A 20,559-nucleotide genomic window follows, 5' to 3' on the forward strand; every position below is an offset into this window, starting at 1 on the left:
AAGAACATTTCCTAAGGCTGGTATATAACTTTAATCTTTCAGTATAGACGGGATAGTAATTAATTTTCTTAAATTTCAATTTTAAGTGATTGCTTTCTTTATATTCAAATGCTGAATATAGCATGAAGCTAGGCAAAAAAAAAAAAAAAATCAAACTATAATGCCCAAGAAGAGGACATTCTGATTGACTAAGTGACTGACCAGTGATGAAGTTATTAAATTACATTAGCTATAAATTACATTATCTTTATCACATCTTCTAGTGATGACATCATTATTATTCTATACTGGAAAACATGACATGATAGCATTTTTTATACCAATTTTCAAGATGTTGTCTAAATTTCCATTTTTTTTTTCTGCTCCACTTGGTTTCTTTTACCTACAACTTCTATTTAGTTCATAATACGTTATTCAAAATAAAATGAGATTAAACTACTTGAAACATATTCTTGGTCCAAAAAACATACTAAACACAAATAGAATGCAAACATTTTACCTGTTTTCCCAGTGTTATGGATGAATGTATTTTCCAAGGATGAATTATCCCAGCCCTGAAATTTAAGTTTCTTAAGATTCACATTTACTTGTGTAAGATCTTCATCAATATTAATAGGAGATTGTTTTGGACTATTACATGTTGGATATTTCTTTCCCCAATTTTTTTGATTCAGTGCACCTAGTGAAAAGAAAGAGTGAGAAGTTAGTTTCTTAAGTTACCATGCAAAAGCTAAATTCTGTAGTAAAAATAGTTAATACATTAAATAAAAATAGATACAGTAGTAGGAAAATTGTGACATTGAACTAATTCATAAAATAATTATGCCTAGATTTAGATTCTGAGTTTTAATATGAAACACTATGAAAAAAAGGTCTATAGAGAAATCATGCCAAGTTCATGGTTCAACAGCAGCTTTGATCAGATATCACATTCTCCTAAATCAACAGAAAGCCTAACTGTCATATAAGACAGTCTGTCTTAGCCCAGGGTTCCAGACTGAAAGGAGCCTAGATGCTGGTGAACTGACTGTTCTGTCTTCCTTAGTACTCTCCAATGGGGTAGCTTCTCTCAGACCTACTGCTAATTCTGCCATTGAATGATTTAATTTCCCCTGTGGGGGGTGGGGGCTATTTATTTTTAAAAAATACTCATCAGGCTATCCTTGAAATATCTCCCTCACCCCTTGTTTTTCTGATCATAAAGCACACCAAGTTTTATTGTTTAACAATAGGAAAACAACGTTTTCTAAAAAGATTTTTGCTTACAGTGAAGTGAATTTTCACCTATTCCATAGAATGAGACCAATCCTTCAAACCAAAACTGCACTCTGTTGTCTTTATCTTACCCCTGACTGAAACCATGAACCATCTCCCGCAACCTCATTTCACTGGATATTGACTTAGTAGTCAAGCACCGCTAAACATAGGTATGTTCTATTTAAGTACTCAAAATGTCGCAAGTCCAAGTTTTAAACTTTTCTCTGACTAAACTCCAGCATTTCCACAGGCATCACAAGGAAGAGCAGAGAGGCAGTATATATATCCTTCTGAGTACTTTTCTTTCTGAAAATGAGAATGGATAAGGTCAAGATTTTACATAACTAGGATTTAGGGAATTATCTTTGGTATAGCCCTAGTCTACACCATCCTCTTGGTGTAATAAGGAAGTCAGTGAGAACTAACTTTTATGTAAGCTCAATCTAATGGCCACATCTCATAATGTGACCATGTAAACTTTGCATAATTTTGCCCAGAAAAGAAATAATAATTACTCATACACGAAGCTGCTCATATAATCAGAGAAAAGCTGGTAATACATCTCATAGTGAGGCATCTACCAGAATCAAGAGGTGCCAAAATATAGAATTATATTTTTAAAAAAATCTAGTTTTATTCCTAGAGAGTATTTGAGTTCTTTGTGCTTTACATATGCACAGTGATGCATATTTTGGCTTCTAGGAATAGCTTTATTGATTTGAGTAATGATATGTTGATTTCACTGTAAAGGGCTTTGGCATGGGAACAAGAAAACCCTACTTATTTTACTAATGTCAAGGTAAGAGATGCAGAGAAACAATGTGCAGTATGAACCAAAGAGGTTCTTTTCACTGTCTGAATTTTAACATGCAGCACAATAAATTCTGAGCACATTTAGGAAGAGTCACATATTGGTGCACAGATACATAAAGTTTTAAGTCTCTGATAATCCTACATATCATGTAGAAACTTGCTTTTTCCATCACATTTCATGATCCCTTTCACCTGGATTTTAAAGACATCTTATATTTAGCATATCCCAAACTGAGCTCTTGATTTCCACCCTGAAGCAATCTCCTCCTACAGTCGTTGCCATCCCTGAACTTAGACGTCATTCTGATGCCTCTGTTTTCCTTTCAGCAAGCACTTTTGGGTCTGTATGCAAGATAAGTCCATAATCAGGCCACTGTCATTGTTTGCCTACTCTGTGCTACTCAGGCAGCATCAGCATCACCCCGGAGACTCCACTCCACAGGCAGCATCTCTATCATCCAGGAGACTGTTATGAGAGTTAGGCCTCCACCATAACCTTACAAAGTCAGAATCTGCATTTTAACACAATGCCCAGGACATTCATATACACATTTTGGCAAGCACTGGCTTAGATATCTCCAGTGCTTGCTAATTGCTTCCCAGAGTCTACTCTTGCCTTCCACAATTCTGTTCTCCACTTAAGTAGTAAGTGGAATTATGGGTTGCCCCTCCCCCGAGATTCCCACCCCCTGGTGTATTTGTCCTATGCAATTTGTTCTGCATGAGAGTTGGCAGGACCTATGAATATACACGGGATGAATATAATGGGAGAATATAATGAGAGAATCACTCCCTTGACTAGGTTACCTTCTATGACAAAGGTGGCAGTGGAACCACTGTTGTGGTTGATTGTGTTATGTTATAGAAGTTCCATCTTAGCAAATTGGAGAGAGATTCATAGTCTGGGAGACTCTCCTGCTGTCTTTGAAGAGGTGACCTACCATGTTGTGAGAAGGTCATGTGGTTGAGAACTGATAGTTGCCTCTAGGAGCTTGGAGTATACCCAGAGTCAAGGTAAGAGCAAAACACACAAATAACCAACAAACCCCCCCCCCAGAGACCTCAGTCCTACAACTTCCAGGAAGTAAATTCTGCCAACAACCTGAATGAATTTTGGAGAAGACCCGAGCTTCAGATGAGATTCTTTAATTTCAGATTTGTGAGATTCTAAGCAGAAAACCCAGCTAGGCAGCCCCTCATCTCTAACTCCTAGTCCGCAAAAACTACGATAATAAACATGTGTTGTTTTAAGCAACTGAATTTGTAATAATTTGTTATGCAGCAAAGGAAAATCAAAACAACTCAGTAACTACAGTAATCTTTAAAATTATGTTGGAGATCGAGAGATCCCCAGTTCATGTCAGGGTTCCCCCTCCAAAACAATAAATAAAAATAAAATAATCTCCCCAAATCCAGAGTTTAATTATAAAAACTGTATATTTATTTTTACATGTTTAAACTTCAATCACCTTCAAAGTACTCTCTATTTAATGTAATACATTTATTGAGATGTTTTTCCCATTGCTCTAAACAGTTTTGAACTCTTCAATTTGGATGCCTTTTAGTGCTTCTGCCGTTTTTGTTTTACCTCTTCCATATCAGTAAGGGGCAAAACATTTCCCTCTGAGGGCTTTTTTCATCCAAAGCAAGGAAAAAAAAAGTCACTTAGGGAGAGATCAGGTGAATAGGTAGGGTAGAGCACAGGAGTCATGGTTTTTTGGTAAAAAATGGCTGAACATTCAGAGCAGTGTGGGCAAGCGCACTCAAGAATCACCCACCATGAAATGGCAAACACACTGAAATGATCTCCAAAAAAAATTCACTGAAGCCAAATGCAGCCTTTTACAACACTAGCTGGTACACTGATGATGAGTTCTGACAACTCTTACCTAGCAGGGGAAGCCTGCCCTCCAAAGAGTCCTGCCCTCCAAAAGATAACTCCAGGGTTTTTTTGGGTTCTCCCTCATATGCCAGATCACATGTCAAGTCCTTCCAATGCTTTTCCATTTCACTCAAAATAAAATTTAAGCCCCTTGCCATGGCTGACAGATGCTATACAATGTCCCCACTCACATCCTCCCTGCTCCTATTTTCTACTCCTCCTCACTGATCACTCTGCTCTAGTCACACTGGCTTTTATTCTGTTCCTTGGGTATGTGAAGACTTGGTACTTGCTGACACATCTTCCTGGAATCCTCCATCCCAGATGTCTGCAAGGCTCCAAAGACTCTCTTTCTTGCCTCAAATTGGTCTCTGCTCAAATGCATCTTACTGGACATGCTTTCTCTTTAAGTCCTGTATAAAACACTATATTTCTTCCCTTGGTCACTCTCCATGCCCTCCCTTTACATTCTATTTCTTCTCCTAATGAATTAATTATGTTTATTTATGAATTGCTTCCACACCCCAGCACCCAGAAAAAAAAAAGAACTGGCACATAGTAGGTATTCGACAAACATTTGTTTGTTGAACAAACATGTTTTGAATACCTGAATCAAACAAATAATGAATGGTGGCCTTTGTCTTATGAGTTTGAGCTCATAGGGACCAAACCTGAAATGACAAAGAAATCAAATTGACCAATTAAAGAAACAGTTCTAAATCCAACTGTGGGTCTCATTTGATGTTATATCAAAATTTAGTTGAGTAGTCTCTACTAAATTTCTGTAGCAGGATATCAAGAAAGACCTGAAGTCTGAACTTAGTGTGGTTTGTCACTTTATAGTACAATGACACTGAGTAACTGAATTTTGTTTAAAGTACATGAAATGGTCACAGTGAGGGCGAGTCAACTTAAAACAACTCTAGATCATTGTACTTAGTACATTGCAGGCTCAAGATGGCTTCTTAATTTTCACAATTAAGAGTCAAAATGAGGAAAGAATTTTTTTTTTTAGGAGAAAGACCAATAAACAGGGGGAAAAAAGTCCTCAAAAGATCAGAACTTGAGATTTTTCATGAAAAGCACTTTAAAGGGAGGTTGTTTCAAATCACCATGAGCAGAAAACGATGGAAAAGAAACCAACATTGTTAAAATTGTGCACAGGAACAAAACAAAGAAACATTAAATACATTTTATCTGTCTTTAATGATGACACATTCAATTAATTTTTTTTTTAATACTGTAGTATATCCTTTTTTTTTTTTTTTATTAACAAAACCCGAAACCCACAGGTCATAAGAGAGAAGATAGACAAGTGGGACCTTATTAAACTGACATTCAACTAATCTTACTATTAAACATTATTTTTGCAGTTCCCAAATTAGCATATTTAGTGTGGTAATTGGAGACCTAAGTCCATACAGTGGTTAAAGCCCAGGATGATGCTTGTGGGAAAGCAGATGTCCAGGACTCATTAGAATTACATTATGTCTACCTGAGTGTTATTAGGATCATTGTATGGGAAGAAATTATGACACTGACTGCAGCTGCAGCACATTATCAGGGTGATTTGCCCATAAGAAGGACTACAGAGCTCTGGAGATTTAGGATAAATTATTCATTCACATATTCATCCATTCACTGACTCACCTGAATTAGTACCAGTCCTAGAAATTTCCTGTGCCTCCCTCTATTGAAGCACTTAACACACTGTATTTTGCTTGTTAACTCGTCTATTTCATCTACATGCTATTGCCAAACTCTGAGTCTGGCATACACTAGAAACAAATTAAATGTTGGTGAAATAGTCTTTGTGCACCCAATGAATGTATTCAATATCTGCATTATATGCACCTTCTATTTGAAGCGGAATGGAAAGCAATTCTAGGTTCAGTAGGGGGTATGCATGATTTCAAGTTTGTTTGTTTGCCTGCTTGTTTATTATTACATTCCATAAGGGTGAGGGAGTGTTAAATAAATAGACAAATGCTTAAAGAAAAAGAGGCAATGAAGAAAATTAAACACGGGTAGCAGAAGCACACTAATGCAGGACTTGAGGGATGGACAGAATGTTTACAGGCAGAATAGAAACAAAGAGCACATCTTGTTGGGTGATGAGCCTAAACAAACTAATGATGGCAGAAAAGTGCAGGCAATGCTAAGAGCAGTGAGAAGGCTAGCTTAGTCCAACAGCAAAGAGTGAATAGTGGGGTATTCTACAGAGATGGAAAGGCAGCTTAGAATCAATGTATTTGGGGAGGCATGGAGGTTTTGGAGGAGGCTGCCTTATCAGAGACGTTAAGCAGGTAGGAATGCAGAATAGACAGGATGGAAGAAGCTGCATAAAGTAATGACCTTTTTCACAGACATTTTTTCTTTGTCTTCATTTGAGTTTTACAACTTCCCTCATTTATTTAAACTACAACATGTCTGTCTCTTACTTATGTTGTAATTTCAGTACCCTTCTTAGAGCCCAGCACTTAAGGAATCAATAAATGTTTGCTAAACAAAAAGATGCTTTCGTGAACTATCTATAGTTACTATGCCTCCATGTCCATGCACTACACCAGTGGGTGTTCTACATGAGAACACACTTTAAAAAAACATTCTGCGCAGAGAAATATTATCCCCCCAGCCACTAACATAAAAACATGAACTGAGAGCCACGAATATAGTGTAAAATAAAGAGGAAATGAGTCCTGAAAAAAAATACCAGTGAAAGTTTTTGAATATTAGGGGGACACAGTGAGTACATGATGCAAATGAAAGAAAAAGTCAAAGAAAGAAAATTCTTTCTCTCTCTTTTTTTCTTTCATTTTGTAATTATTCTCCCTCCCTCTCTCTCTTTTTTTTTTTGAGTCAGTCTCACTCTGTTGCCCAGGCTGGAGTGCACTGCAGTGGCAGGCTCAAGGCCACCGCAGCTCCAACCTGCTGGGCTCCGACGATCCTTCTGCCTCAGTCTTCCAAGTAGCTGGAACTACAGATGCACAATACCACACCTGGCTAGTTTTGGTGATTTATTGTAGAGACAAGATCTCGCCAAGTAGCCCAGGCTGGTCCCAAACTTGTGAGCTCAGGCAGTCTTGTCACTTCTGCCTCCCAAAGTACTGGGAACACAGGATTTTAAAATTATTCTTATTGTCATATGTTTAAATATCAGATTAATGGATAAATAATTATATTTTTAAGGTATTCAGCAGAGTTCTATTGAAAATTCATAAAAGTGTGATAAAATTCCAACATTGATTTCATAATTACCAAAAGTTGTTATTACTTAACAAGATTTTAATAACAGGAGACTTAGAATGGATCCTTTAAAGACCAAGATAATGCTAAGAAACAACTATACTACCTTTAATCTTAATGAATTTCTTGTCTAGTTCAGGTTTTGATGCAAGAAATGTACCTCTACATATTCACATGTAAAATATTATGAAAAGGCAAATATATATACGAGTAATACTAAAGTTAAGACTGAAGTAATGTTCATAGCATCTATTACTAGTTGCCTTGAACAAATTCCAGTCAAGGTTCCATATGCTATAAGTCACACCTTTATAAGTTACCATGGGCTTGCTTTCTACATGCTAACAAAAGTCAAAATTTTAAAGTCATTTAAGTAGTATAAAGCTATCAGCAGTGAGTGAATTGGGTTCAAATTTTAGTTTACTGAAATATAGAAATAAAATAATTCAGTATTGTTTTCAGTGAAAATGCAGCATAGGATTTAAAGCTCTAGCAAAATGGAAAGATAGTTTATTTAAGAAGACATGTCTTAGATGCAGCAGTTAGGTGATTGAAAAAAGGGGCTTTAGCGGGGCTTGGTGGCTCAGCCTGTAATTCCGCGCCTTTGGGAGGCTGAGGTGAGTGGATTGCCTGAGCCCGCGGGTTCGAGACCCACCTGGGCAGTGAGACCTCATCTCTACAATAAATCAGAAAATCAGCCGGGCATGGTAGCGCATGCCTGTAATTCTGGCTACTTGGAAGGCTGAGGCGGAAGGATAACTGGAGCTCAGGTCAAGGCTGCGGTGGCCGGAAGCGGCTACTGCACTCCAGTCTGGGAGACAGAGTGAGACTCCAACTCAAAAAAAAAAGAGAGAAAAAAGGGGCTTTCTCAAAGATAAGAACCTAACACATAAAATTATGAATAACAAGTGATTGCATGTCACAATAATAAATGCCATTGCATAAACTGACTCAAAGCAAAGTCAGAAGAATGTGTGCAATGACTTTCCATGTTGAAAATAAGAGCAAAGATGTGTTTACACTCACCAATCAATGTGCCTGTTCAGAGGTTTTTGGACCTAAAAAGAGCAAAGCAGTTGTGGGGTGTTGATCATAACCACTATTAAAGTTTCAGAATGGAAACCTGTCTAAACAAACTGCATTTTCCTTTATTTTCTAATCTAATGAGACACTCACATCAAGACAGCAAAAATCTTTGGCTGATATATTCAGTTGGCAAGGGGTTCCATATCAGGGAAGGTAGTAATCGATGTATTTGGAAAAGCTCCAGCACAAATGCACCTTTAACATTATGACATTTTAAAAAAATAATTAAAGTTCAGCACAGATAGGGAGAGAAGTTCTTGCTTAAAATTTGGAAAAATTCAAAACAAACAAAACTTTTACAAAACAAAACAAAAACTACTGATCTTAATGCAGTACACTTAAGTATTTTTTTTTTTTCTGCAGACCACAAGGGAGAAAATAAAAACGGAAGATTTTTTAAAAAGTCTATTTTTACTGTGACATAGTAAAATACTATTACTTTGAAGATAAGTAATAAAGATCTGATAATCTGTGGTGGGTATAAATAAAATCCACAAACAGAGCAAATATGATGATATCCATGATTAACCTATTGGTTCACAATCAATTGCTTTAACCAGAAAATGAAGCAAATGTTAAACAGTTACAACCACAGAGTCCTCTCATCTTTCACTTTAAATTATAAAATGATAGTGATAGTGAAGGCAGAAATTATGGGAGAACAAATTCATGCAATAGAATTAGGGTCAAAAAATAGGATCCATTTGAAGGATTTAAGAACATTTGTGAGGATTCTTATTTTGATGTGAGGAGAGAGGGGGCAAAGGATGACTTCCAAAATCCTGAGGGGAGCACAGCTGAGTAGATCATGGTATCAGTCATGTTGGCAGGAAGCATGGATAGAAAGGCTTTGAATCTGGTTTTGGAGCTATAGACTTGAAGATTTCTATGGAAGTTCATTAAACAATAAAAAATATGGGTCTGGGAGCCACTGAGAGATCTGGACTGGGGAACATCTGTATATGGATGGCAGTTTAAAACCAGAGACATGTATGAAATATTTCTATTCAAGTTGATAAGAGAGAGGAACTTCCATGATATGACACTGGAGAACATTCATATCTGGAAAAAATAAGGGGAGGAGGTAGTATCAAAGGGACTTAAGAATGAGTAGCCTGAGAGTCTCTATCATACTCAGTGATCTATCACAGAAACAAAGAATTGAGTACTATATGTTCTCACTCATAAGCAGAGCCTGAATATTTACCATAATACTATTAGAAAGGGATTGGCAGTAGCCAGAAACTGCCAGGGAAGGGAGGCAAGGCACATAACATCAATGAGTGTACCTAATCTCAAACCAGGCAAAGTGGTGACCAAAGAGATGCCCAAATTTACCTGTATGATGACCACTTGTATACTTAATTCTCAACTGTAACACACATCTTTAAAATAAAAATAAAAAATAAAAAAAGAATGAGTATCCTGAAAGATAATTGCATCTAGAAGAAAATGGTGTCATGAAAGTCACAGAAAGATGGTTTCAATAAGGAAAGATTATTCTAAAATGGATGGAATATGCAGCAGAGAGAGACCAGAGGGTCATGGCCAAACAGTGACAATTGAATTTGGTTATTTCCTAATTCCAAACCCCACCTTCCTAGAAAACAAAAATCCCAAAACAAAACAAAACAAACAATTTCAGTGAAATGATGGAGTTGGAATTCAGACTACAGAGTGAATTAGAGGTAACAAGGTAGATTTAAGGTATTTTTTGTTTGTTTTTAGAGATAGAGTTCACTCTGTTATTTAGGCTACAGTGCAGAGGTGGGATCATAGGTCAATGCAGCCTCAAACTCCTGGGCTCAGGAGATCCACCTGCCTCAGCCTTGAGAGTAGCTGGGGCTACTGGCATGTGCCACCACAGTTGGCTAATTTTTTTTTCTTTTTGTAGAGATACGATCTTGCTATGTTACTGGGCATGAGCCATTGTACTCAGCCTAAAGGTCTTTGTAAAAATGTGCTATGAGGCAAAGAATATTAATAAGATGGCACCCAGAGACAGATGCAGAGAGGAGTGATGGTGTTTCTTCAAAACATAAGTATATTTATGTATGTATATATGTAGTATAAGTATGTTATTATATTTATATATCGATATCTATACCTGTCTATATATTATTAAAAGGAGGGGCTTGAAGATACAGGAGGTCATTTCTGCTCCAGCATTTCTGTTTGATAGCAGGATAATATTGCATAGAAATAAGTTTGGCAGTCGAGCTGATGTGAGGACAATCCCAGCTCCTCACTGAAAATGACCAGTTACCTGAGCCCCAGTCACCTTCTCTGTAGTAGAAATAATAATCTCTACCCCTCAGATTGTGCAGACTAAATGAGATAATGTGTATAAGTGGGCTGGCAGACAGTACAAAGTTTTTCAACCCCTTTCCCTATTTCCTCAGAAAAATTGGAATCAAGATTATCTGCTGTGAGGGAGATGCATGTGGGAGAATGGGCTTAAAGAAATAGTAAGGACTCGAAATCCATCCAAGTCACTGCAATGTTATCATTTTGTCCTTCTTTATGACTGCATAATATTCCATTGTGTATATGTACCACATTTTAAAAATCTAGTCCTCTTTTGACGGGCAGCACAGTTGGTTTCATGTTTTTTCTCTTGTGAATAATGCTGCAATAAATGTGTGTACAGGTGTCTTTTTCATAGAGTGTACAGTACTCAGTGATCTATCACAGAAACAAAGAAGTGAATACCACAAGTTCTCACTCATAAGTAGAAACTGAATAATTATCATAATACTACAAGAAAGGAATTGGCAGTAGTGGGAAACTGCCAGGGGAGGGAGAGGGGCAAATAACATCAGTAAGGGTACTGATCTCAAACCAGGTAAAGTGGAGACCAAAGTGAGGCCCAAACTTTACCTGTGCAGTGACCATTTATATATCTAACCCAGAATTGTACCCCACATCTTTAAAATTAAAAAATTTAAAAAAAGAAATAGTAAGGAATAAAGTAGTGGACATGAGGACTAATGGAAAGCATGGAGGACTCTGCTGATGTTGGAGACCATGAACTTGTAGAGGCACCATTCAAAAGTATGTATTTATTTTTGGTTTTTGTGGAGACAAGGTCTTGCTATGTTGCTTAGGCTGGTCTCAGACTCCTGGGCTCAAGTGATCCTCTCATCTTGGCCTCCCAAAGTGCTGGGATTATAGGAGTGAGCCACTGTGCCCAGCCAAAAGTAAGTTTTTTGTTTTAATTTTTATTAATTTTTAAGAAATGTTTGGCAAGGTCAGCAGTTCTGATGGACAAGCAGAGAGGACAGGAAGTTGCAGCTCAAAGTGGAGGTCAGTAGGATAGGTGCAGCGGAAGTAAGAAAGGCTAGGGAATTAGACATTCTGGTAAGAGGGCTTGAAGCTCCCTCCTCTCCCACCCTCATCTCTAATCTGGTTGGGGAAAAAAAGATAATTTTTTATTTTATTTTATTTTTGAGTTGGAGTCTCTGTCGCCTGGGCTGGAGTACAGTGGTACGCTGCTCACGGCCACTGTAGCCTCGACCTGCTGGCTCAGATGAACCTTCTGCTTCAGCCTTCCAAGTAGCTGGAACTACAGGTATGTGCCACTACGCCCACCTAATTTTTTGATTTATTGTGGAGACAAGGTCTCACCATGTTGCTCGGGCTGGTCTTGAACCCATGGGCTCAGGCAATCCTCTTGCCTCCGCTTCCCAAAGTGTTGGGATTACAGGCATGAGACACTGCACCCAGTCGAGATAATTTTTTATAAAGTTGTTAAACAGTTACAACCACAGAGTCCTCTCATCTTTCACTTTAAATTACAAAATGATAGTGATAGTGATGAAGCCCAATACTGGAGTGTTTCTGTTGCTATTGCCTGGGATCAAACACTTAGTGAAAAAGGGAAAAACTGCAGATAAAAATATTTAACAAGCTCCTGGAACAACAGAAAGTTCTTCTGCTCTACCCTCACCCCCCCCCCGCCGCCAAGTCACTTTTAACAGAAAGAAAAGGCCCAGAACTTAGAGAACAGTGTGATTAATGTTATAACCTTTATATTTGCCTGATTCTGTCTAGCTTGAGTCCAATGTATTTTAACACACAGCATGCAGATCGAAGGCAATGCAGTTGATTAATTGTAGGGTTTTTCTGTAGCATTTGCAGATAACTAACAATGGAAGGCAGGTAAACTGTGAGAGAGAAACAGAGTGAAATTTCTTTCCATTGTTGCTGCAGTCTATTACTAATGATACAGCAAATACAGAAACAGCCCTGGAAGTTACTCCTCGGTTTGAGAAATTAAAAGCGTTTCTTGTGAAATAGCTCTCAAAGTCGACTTAGAGTCACTCCTGTGGTCATCGACTTCCCTTTCATCAATAACTGATAGCACAGAAGTAGGAACACAACAGATAATAACACAGGTCTCTGACAGGGATACCTCATGAGGTCTTTACTCAGTGCTTACTGTCCACATACTTACTATCAGTATGAGGCACAACTAGGGCTCTATTTTCTACCTTTGGTAACAGTGTCAAAAATACAGAGTTAGCTGGGCTTGGTGGCTCAGCCTGTAATCCCAGCTTTGGGAGGCTGAGGTGAGTGGATTGCCTGAGCCTGAGGGTTCGAGACCCGCCTGGGCAACTTGGCGAGACCTCATCTCTACAATAAATAAAAATAAAAATAAAAAATTAGCCGGGCATAGTAGCGCAGCTGTAGTTCCAGCTACTTGGAAGGCTGAGGCGGAAGGATCGCCGGAGCCCAGCAGGTCAAGGCTGCGGTTGCTGGGAGCGGCCACTGCACTCCAGTCTGGGTGACAGAGTGAGACTCCAACTCAAAAAAAACACAAAAAACAGAGTTGAAGTCTGAGATACAGCTATAACTTGTATAACCTGATATCCTTCCATCAGGGATGGGACCTCTGCTAAACTTTCCTACTGCATTGTTTCACGGTTTATGGTTAAAGAGCATACTTCCTAGAAGGCAAAAGCCTCTGGTTTAATTACTCTTTAGAGTCATCTGTCCTTTTTTCTGTATACAAGGAGAGCCCCCCCTAAAAAACCCAGAATTTTTGATTTAAAAATTGTGTACATATGTATGTATGTATGTATTTTTGAGTCAGAATCTTACTCTGTTGCCCAGGCTGGAGTGCAGTAGCATGCTCACAGCCACCCCAGCGTCAGTCTGCTGGGCTCAGGTGACCCTTCCACCTCAGCCTTCTAAGTAGCCAGAACTACAGATGTGCGCTACCATGCCTGGCTAATTTTTTGATATATTGTAGAGACAAGGTCTCACCAAGTTGCCCAGGTTGGTCTTGAACCCCTGGGTTCAGGCAGTCCTTTTGCCTTGGCCTCCCAAAATGCTGGGATTATAGGCTTGAGTTACTGTGCCCATCCTATTTATTCTTACATGTTTAAACCTCAGTCACCTTCAAAATACTCACCGTTTGGTGAAACATCTCTATCAAGACACTTTTCCACAGCTCAAAACTGTTTTTGAACTCATCAGTTTTGTTGTCTTTTAGTGCTTCTGCCATTTTTTGTTTCACCTCTTCCACATCAGCAAAACATTTCCCTTTGAGGACTTTTGTCATCTAGGGAAATATAAAAGGTAGCTCGGGGCAAGATTAGGTGAATAGGGAAGGTGGGGCACCGAGGTTATGCCGTTCTGGGTCAAAAATTGCTGAACACCAAATGTGGTGGGGGCAAGTGCTTGTCATAGTGGAAACACCGGTCACCTGTTGTCCACAACTCAGGACGTTTCTTCTGAAGATCATCACTCACAACAATACTAGCTGGTACACTGATGCTGAAGGGTTCCTAGAACACTTTTCTGGTGGGGGAAGCATATACCATAAGGGGCCTGCCTTCTAAAAGATAATTCCAGTTTTTGGGCAGTCCCTCTTCATATACTTATCACAGAAGACTCTCTTATATCAGATCTCCTAGTTACATGTTACTGGTCACGTGGCAAGGACCAAGAAAGAAGCTGCGAAGCCATTATAACCGCAATAAATCCATTGCTGCTGCTAGGAATTCTGTATTATGTATTACCCACAGATTCCATCAAAACTTAATGCTATGGAATGTAGCTTTTATTTGTTCATCTCTTATTTATCAAATATTTAAGAAGCGTTTAGTGTGAGACAGAATATATGCCCAGTGCAGAAGATTCAAAGAACTTAAAAGTGCCCACCATCAAGGAGCTCATGTTCTAGAGATGACCAAGGACATATAAACTGTCATTATACTCTAATAAACATAACAGCAGAGAGATGCACAGAGTATTCCAGGGATTCCAAAAATGAGACAAATCAGACTTTCTGGATGGAAAGACCCTTGAGATAAGTCTTAATGAATAAACAGGTATCCAGCTGAAGGCAGGGAGGGAATTCAGGGCAGAAGGCATTCAGGAAGAGAGCACAGTATGGAAGAGAGAAAGCATGACTGTCTGGGGCAAACAGCAGGGTGTTCTACGTGCTCAGGTACAAGAATGCAAGGCAGTGAAGGGAGAGGCCTTGACGATAAATGGGCAGCTTTGGGGTTTTGCGTGCCTGAAGAAAGGCTTTGAAATGTGTCCAGTGTGCTATTGAAGACATTTAATTGCAAGCATCATGATCACATTTAAACTTTATCGAGGTCACTATGGCTACAGAGTTAAGACAAAACTGAAGGCAGGTAGATCAGTTTGGAGGTTGTAAAACAGGTTAGGTGCAGAATAGTAAAGTCCTAAACTAGGAAGAATAAGAAAGACAGATTTGAGAAATATTTAAACATTTGAGATGTAAAGATCTGAGAAGAATTTCAGAACCGGGAAGCTGATTAGCTGTGAGGGTGGAGAAGGGGGTAGTAGTGAATGAGTAATGATCACTTTGGTGACTCCAGCTTTGATAACCAACCGAGCATGGTGGTGCTACCAGTCAAGAGGTAATAGCACCGATTCCCCAGGGAATGAACCAAGATTGTTGTCATCCTTCATGGTCATGTTGCTGTGATGGGTTCAGTTAGAGGTGGAAGAGGGGAAAGAGAAGAGCTCCAGTTTTCTTTGATCTACACCAAGCTTTTCTCGACAGCCCTGATAATCAATAAGTACCATAAAAGTGGCTAAAATGAACTCTTTCTTGGGTCAATTCTGTCACTGGTGTTGTCAGAGAAACTTCTCAGGGGACTAAAATGATGCAACGAATTTTAGCCTGATGATTCTGTATATGAGAAAAGTTAGTCTTTACTTTCTGTGTATTACAAACTGGCAATGAAGACTGACATGAGAATAAATTAATGACAACGGATTCCTTTAAGTATGTATACTGTTGAATAATAATAAACATTATGTGAAACCATTTGGATTGCTCTTTATAACAGAATAAAACAAGAAATGCTTATTAAGTCTGTAATAGAAAGGGCCAGAATTGAAAAAAATCCCTCAAAGAAAGTCCTGTTTGCCATTTGCGTAAATCTACCTTTTCTCAGCCTGACTGTTGCATCATGGTCCTTCTGAACCAAGTGAAAGTTCTACAGACAGACACTCATATGGATAGTAGCATCTGAGAGGAATTATAACACCTAAAGTTTATTTATTCACATGCAATTTTTACTAAGCAGTCTAACGAGTGCTAACAGAACCTATGAAATAGAAAATAAATAGATAATGAAAAATGATTAGCTAAATGACAGACCTGAAATGAGAAAATTTTTAAAAAATGGTTAAGTGGTAATTATACCAAACTTCTGTTTAAAGACAGCAAATTTATGGCCTGGTTTTTAAAAATCTTAAAGGCAGTTTCATGGATTCTAGTTTAATTTTTCAAATGTGATATTAAACGGCTTGTCTATTGCTATATCTCTGGCCTTTGTTTCCTGAATCTCCACTTTTTTAAAAATTAGTCTCAGAAAACTCTTATATACATAGCAGAGGCCTGAATATTGGCTTTTTCCCCTTTTTAATGTTATTTCTTAATAATAATGTATAATTATGTGTTTTAATGTAAGTAATTCTGATACCTGACAAATTATAACTCAGATAAGACAAGATGGTGATCAATTTATATTGCACTATCCATTAAACTAACATGTGTCCCTACTCTTTATATGTATATGTAAAAAGTAAAGGAGAGAAAGGCTTTAAACTAAAATGTTAGGAGTCACTGCCAAGAAATTATCAATCTCAAATAAAGGTAAAATGTTAAAATTATTATGAAAACCAACTATATTTGATTTTTAATAAATGTATTATTCCAGTCTTTGTTGTGCTAAAAATCAGACACAATTGTATGGATTCAAATGTATCTTAACTTGTGTCTACGTTAATCTGCCCAGATACTGTGACAGTCTATTCAGTAATGATAGATTTAAGTAGATTCTTTTTCTGAATGAGCAGGTTCTCTGTCTCTGCATAATTGCACAGAGATGATATGCCAGGAAGCTGAGGCAAAGAAAGTGGTGCAGGAACTGAGACGTGAAGCCCCTTAAGAAGTTTCAGAAATTCTAGGGACGACTTAGGATTTCCACAGGCAATGGAATTCAAGGAGATGAGGAGGTAGGCTGGCCCCTGAGCCAACATACCCAGATCTTGAATGGTTGAGAGTCCAAGCCGACACCTGTTTTAGACATTTTAAACCAACTAATACTAAAAAATGGCCAAAGTTAACTACAAGGCAAAAGTCAACAATGCACTTGCAGGAAAGCAAATTTCTCTGTTTGCTCTGGTTTAGTTAATGTAATACCTATGTTTTCACATATGCCACCACCAAATAATAAACATCATACTTCTAAAAGGTGTAAGATATGACTCTTAAAAAATGTTACTATAGAGATATGAGGAATAAAGGGATTAAATGTATAATTAGGCTGCAGATGAAGTTTGGGCTTCTAACTGGCCCTCACTCCCCCTGGTAGTGGGTCAGATACCCTTTGTGTTGTCAATGAAATACCCATCAAATTGCCAACATCATTTTTCTCAGACCTGGAAACAACAATACAGAAATTCATATGGAAACAAAAAACAGCACAAATAGCCAAAATAATCATCAGCAAAAGGAACTAAGTGGGAGGTATTATGTTTCCAGACTTTAAACTGTATTACAAAGCTACAGTAACCAAAACAGCCTGGTGTTGTCACAAGAATAGGTACTTAGACCAGTGGAACAGGACAGAGATTCCAGAGCAAGAACAGGATCTCTCAACCAACTCATGTTTGAAAATAAAACTTTTAAAAGTTATACTGGTAATACCAAAAGTATTACAAAGTATTTTTTCTTCAGTGGCACATATAATGCTAGTAGCAAAGAGGTTATAACTATCTCAATTCCCCAAAAGACACTGCTATTCTTTGCTTACAAAATCTACCTACAATTTGAACGTTTCAAAGAAGTTGATTCTAGACAATATCACTATAAAAATTGACAGAGACTTAGCATAAAACATTTATTTTCACTGTTGATTTCATTTTGTAGAATTCTAGAAAACAAAATGGAAGAAATTTTCCAGTTCTAAAATCTAATTCAATCACAACTCATCGTGCCTTGTACTGAATCACTTGGAGCTTATAATCTTCTAAATAAAAACTATCTTTTATGAATTAGTCTTCTGATACCATGTTCAAAGACTATGTGCCTATGACCTTGATGGGTAATTAGAAAATGAATGCTGGCCACAAATATGTTTCCAAATTTGACTTTGTTTGACCCTCTCCTGTTTTCTGGACCTGCAGTACTTACTCTCCCACTTTCTTAATTATCATATATTTTTAAGTAACACTCCTCGGCCTGAAAATAAAAATATAAATTTTTCTTCAGTGAGTCTCATGTCTAAAAGGAGAAGACATATGAATTAATAAATCAATGCCATGAGAAAGACAGGTAATCTAATAAAGATATGTGCACATAATCAACTCCCTGAGATGTCAGGATAGGTTTTGAAAAAAGATTTTATTCATAACATTTAGAAACTGGAAATAGCCAACTAGCAATAAATTGATAAAGTGTGATACGTTTATACACCCGAAAGCTACAAAGCAATTAAAAATATGAACTACTGCTGCTTGTAACATGAGTAAACCTCAGAGATACAATGTTGAGAAAAAGAATCCAGACACAAGAGCACTTATGTGAACTTCAATACAAACAAAAGTAATCTATGGTGATTGAGGCTGGAGTACTGGAGGTTATCGATTGGGAAAGAGGAAGTGTTCCGTGTATAGCATAGACCATAATCTTAATCAAAGTAGGTACTTACCTGTTCTGTCAGCTGTTGTATCTACAGGGATTAATATAGAATGAATAAATTGATGATTATCACTTATAAGTATTGCTATTATTGTTCTTATTATCTTTTCTCTTAATTTACCTAAGAGTTTTCTGAAGCAGACAGATAAATGAACTCACATTTTCAGAATAACAAAAGTGGTCAACAAAATGCATTTCACAAATGTAAGGAGAAATATGGCCACTAAAATGAACAAATTCACTAAAGTTTCCTAAACATTTCTCAGCAGCTACAGATAATTTTGTTCAATAGAGTGTGAAACTCCATTATATGTGCTCCTGTTTGTCATATTAGAAAATTTCAGTATGCATATTAAAAGGAAACATTTATTTGGAACCGAGAATGATAATGCTACCATGATAGAACTATTTAATTTAACCCAAATTTGGCCTCACAAACAAAAATCTCCTAATAGAGGCTAAGTAACAAACTCTTGAAGAGTTACAAAGCAAATTTTCACTGCAACATCCTGCTTCCAGTTATTTTTGTTAGAACTCTCAGAAACAATGAGTAAAGGGAAGCTCGTATTCAACGATATATTTCTTAGATACTTGTGTTGTTTTAGAAACCAAATATTTTCTATGGAAAAGTCATTAAATTTGATGTAGAATTACTAATTGAATTATGTTTGTTTTTCAATTAAGACTAGAAGGTAATTCAATAGATGAAACTAGTATAATCTAATTTCTACTTTGGAAGGTTTATATTTGTGAGCTCTGTGATATTATCTTTCCCTTTCTTTTTTATTAAACAATTAAAATTTGTACATACTGTCAATGCAGCAAAGTCACACACAACTATGGAGGAAATATTAAAAGGCTTCCTTTTAATCTCCCTCATCTTCTGCTCCTCTTTCAACAGGCAAGTCCTATGAACTGGTTGTTATATATCTTTAAAAAAACAAAATTTAACCTTAAAGGAAAGGTTCAAGTATAGAACCTTTTTTCTTGAATTGTTGAAGAGGACAGTACCATCATCCCACTGACACTGAAAACTTCAGCCTGCCCTATTTAAATACAAGGATATTTTCTCATGTAATCACAATGTAATCGTTAAAATAAAGATATTGTCAACATGTCTCAGTAATGATTTTTATGGCAGTAAGTTTCCACTCAGTAACACATAAGCTGACTTTAGTTGTGGAGTCTCTTTAGTCTCTTTCAGTCTGAAAGCGTTCTTCCATCATTTTCTTCACTTTCATGATTTTGGCACTTTCGAAGACACTTTATTGAATGTCCCCCAATTTGAGTCTGTCTGATGTTTCCTCATAATTAGATTCAGGTTGTGCATTTTTATTAGAAATGTCATAAAAAATGATGCTCTTTTCTTCTCATTTGTCTTATTCAGAGGCACACAATTTCTATGCAGATCATTATTGCTGATGTCTACTTTGATCAATTGATTAAAGTGTCTGTCAGGCTTTTCCACTGTAAAGTTATTCTTTTTCTCTATGTATTTAGAGAGCATTTTGTGGGGTAGTACTTTGAAACTATGTCAATATCTTACAACTCATCAAATTTAATGTTTTCAATTCTTAATTAATAATGAGCTGAACTAGAGTTTCCTATTTTATTTAACAGAATACAATCCATTATTACCATTAATTTATTGGAGCTCTCTGGGACATTTTCTCTACCCTATTATCAGACGTCTCTTTTCTAAGAAATGGATGAAGGACCACGGCAACTGGTTTTAGGATTTGTGTAGAAAATAAACAATACTTACATTCCCCAGCCTCTCATGAGGAAAACTTTGAATTCCCTCTCAGACTTATATTCTCTCTTATCATGTCTCTGGAGTATAGGCCTTAGTGTCCAGAATATGTTTTCATGTCTTGAGTTATCATAGCATATAGCAATGTCTGGAGATGTCCCAAGATCCTCTATGTGGCCAAACAGTGGCTCTATCTAGTTGGACAGTTCCTTAGTCTTGTAGACAATCATTTTCTCCATTTCTCTGGTTAGAAGGAAATTTCTTGTTTCAGTTTCAGAAGCATTCAATAACTATTTCTCACTAACTCCTAGTGGATGACAGCATGAA

General features: G+C 37.3%; 1 protein-coding gene across 3 annotated transcripts in view; it reads right to left on the reverse strand.

The window, feature by feature from the left end:
- Window positions 1-20,559, reverse strand: part of PTPRZ1 (protein tyrosine phosphatase, receptor type Z1) — a 130,038-nt gene that overhangs the window by 94,907 nt on the left and 14,572 nt on the right. For all 3 annotated transcript variants that reach the window (XM_021715432.1, XM_021715431.1, XM_021715430.1), the window contains exon 2: window positions 500-679. The gene's annotated coding sequence lies outside the window, so the exon portion shown is untranslated. The remainder of the gene's footprint in view (window positions 1-499; window positions 680-20,559) is intronic.

The sequence above is a fragment of the Carlito syrichta genome, unplaced genomic scaffold, assembly GCF_000164805.1.
Source record: "Carlito syrichta isolate Samal-C Ts95f unplaced genomic scaffold, Tarsius_syrichta-2.0.1 Scaffold307112, whole genome shotgun sequence".
In the NCBI taxonomy this organism is placed as follows: Eukaryota; Metazoa; Chordata; class Mammalia; order Primates; family Tarsiidae; genus Carlito; species Carlito syrichta.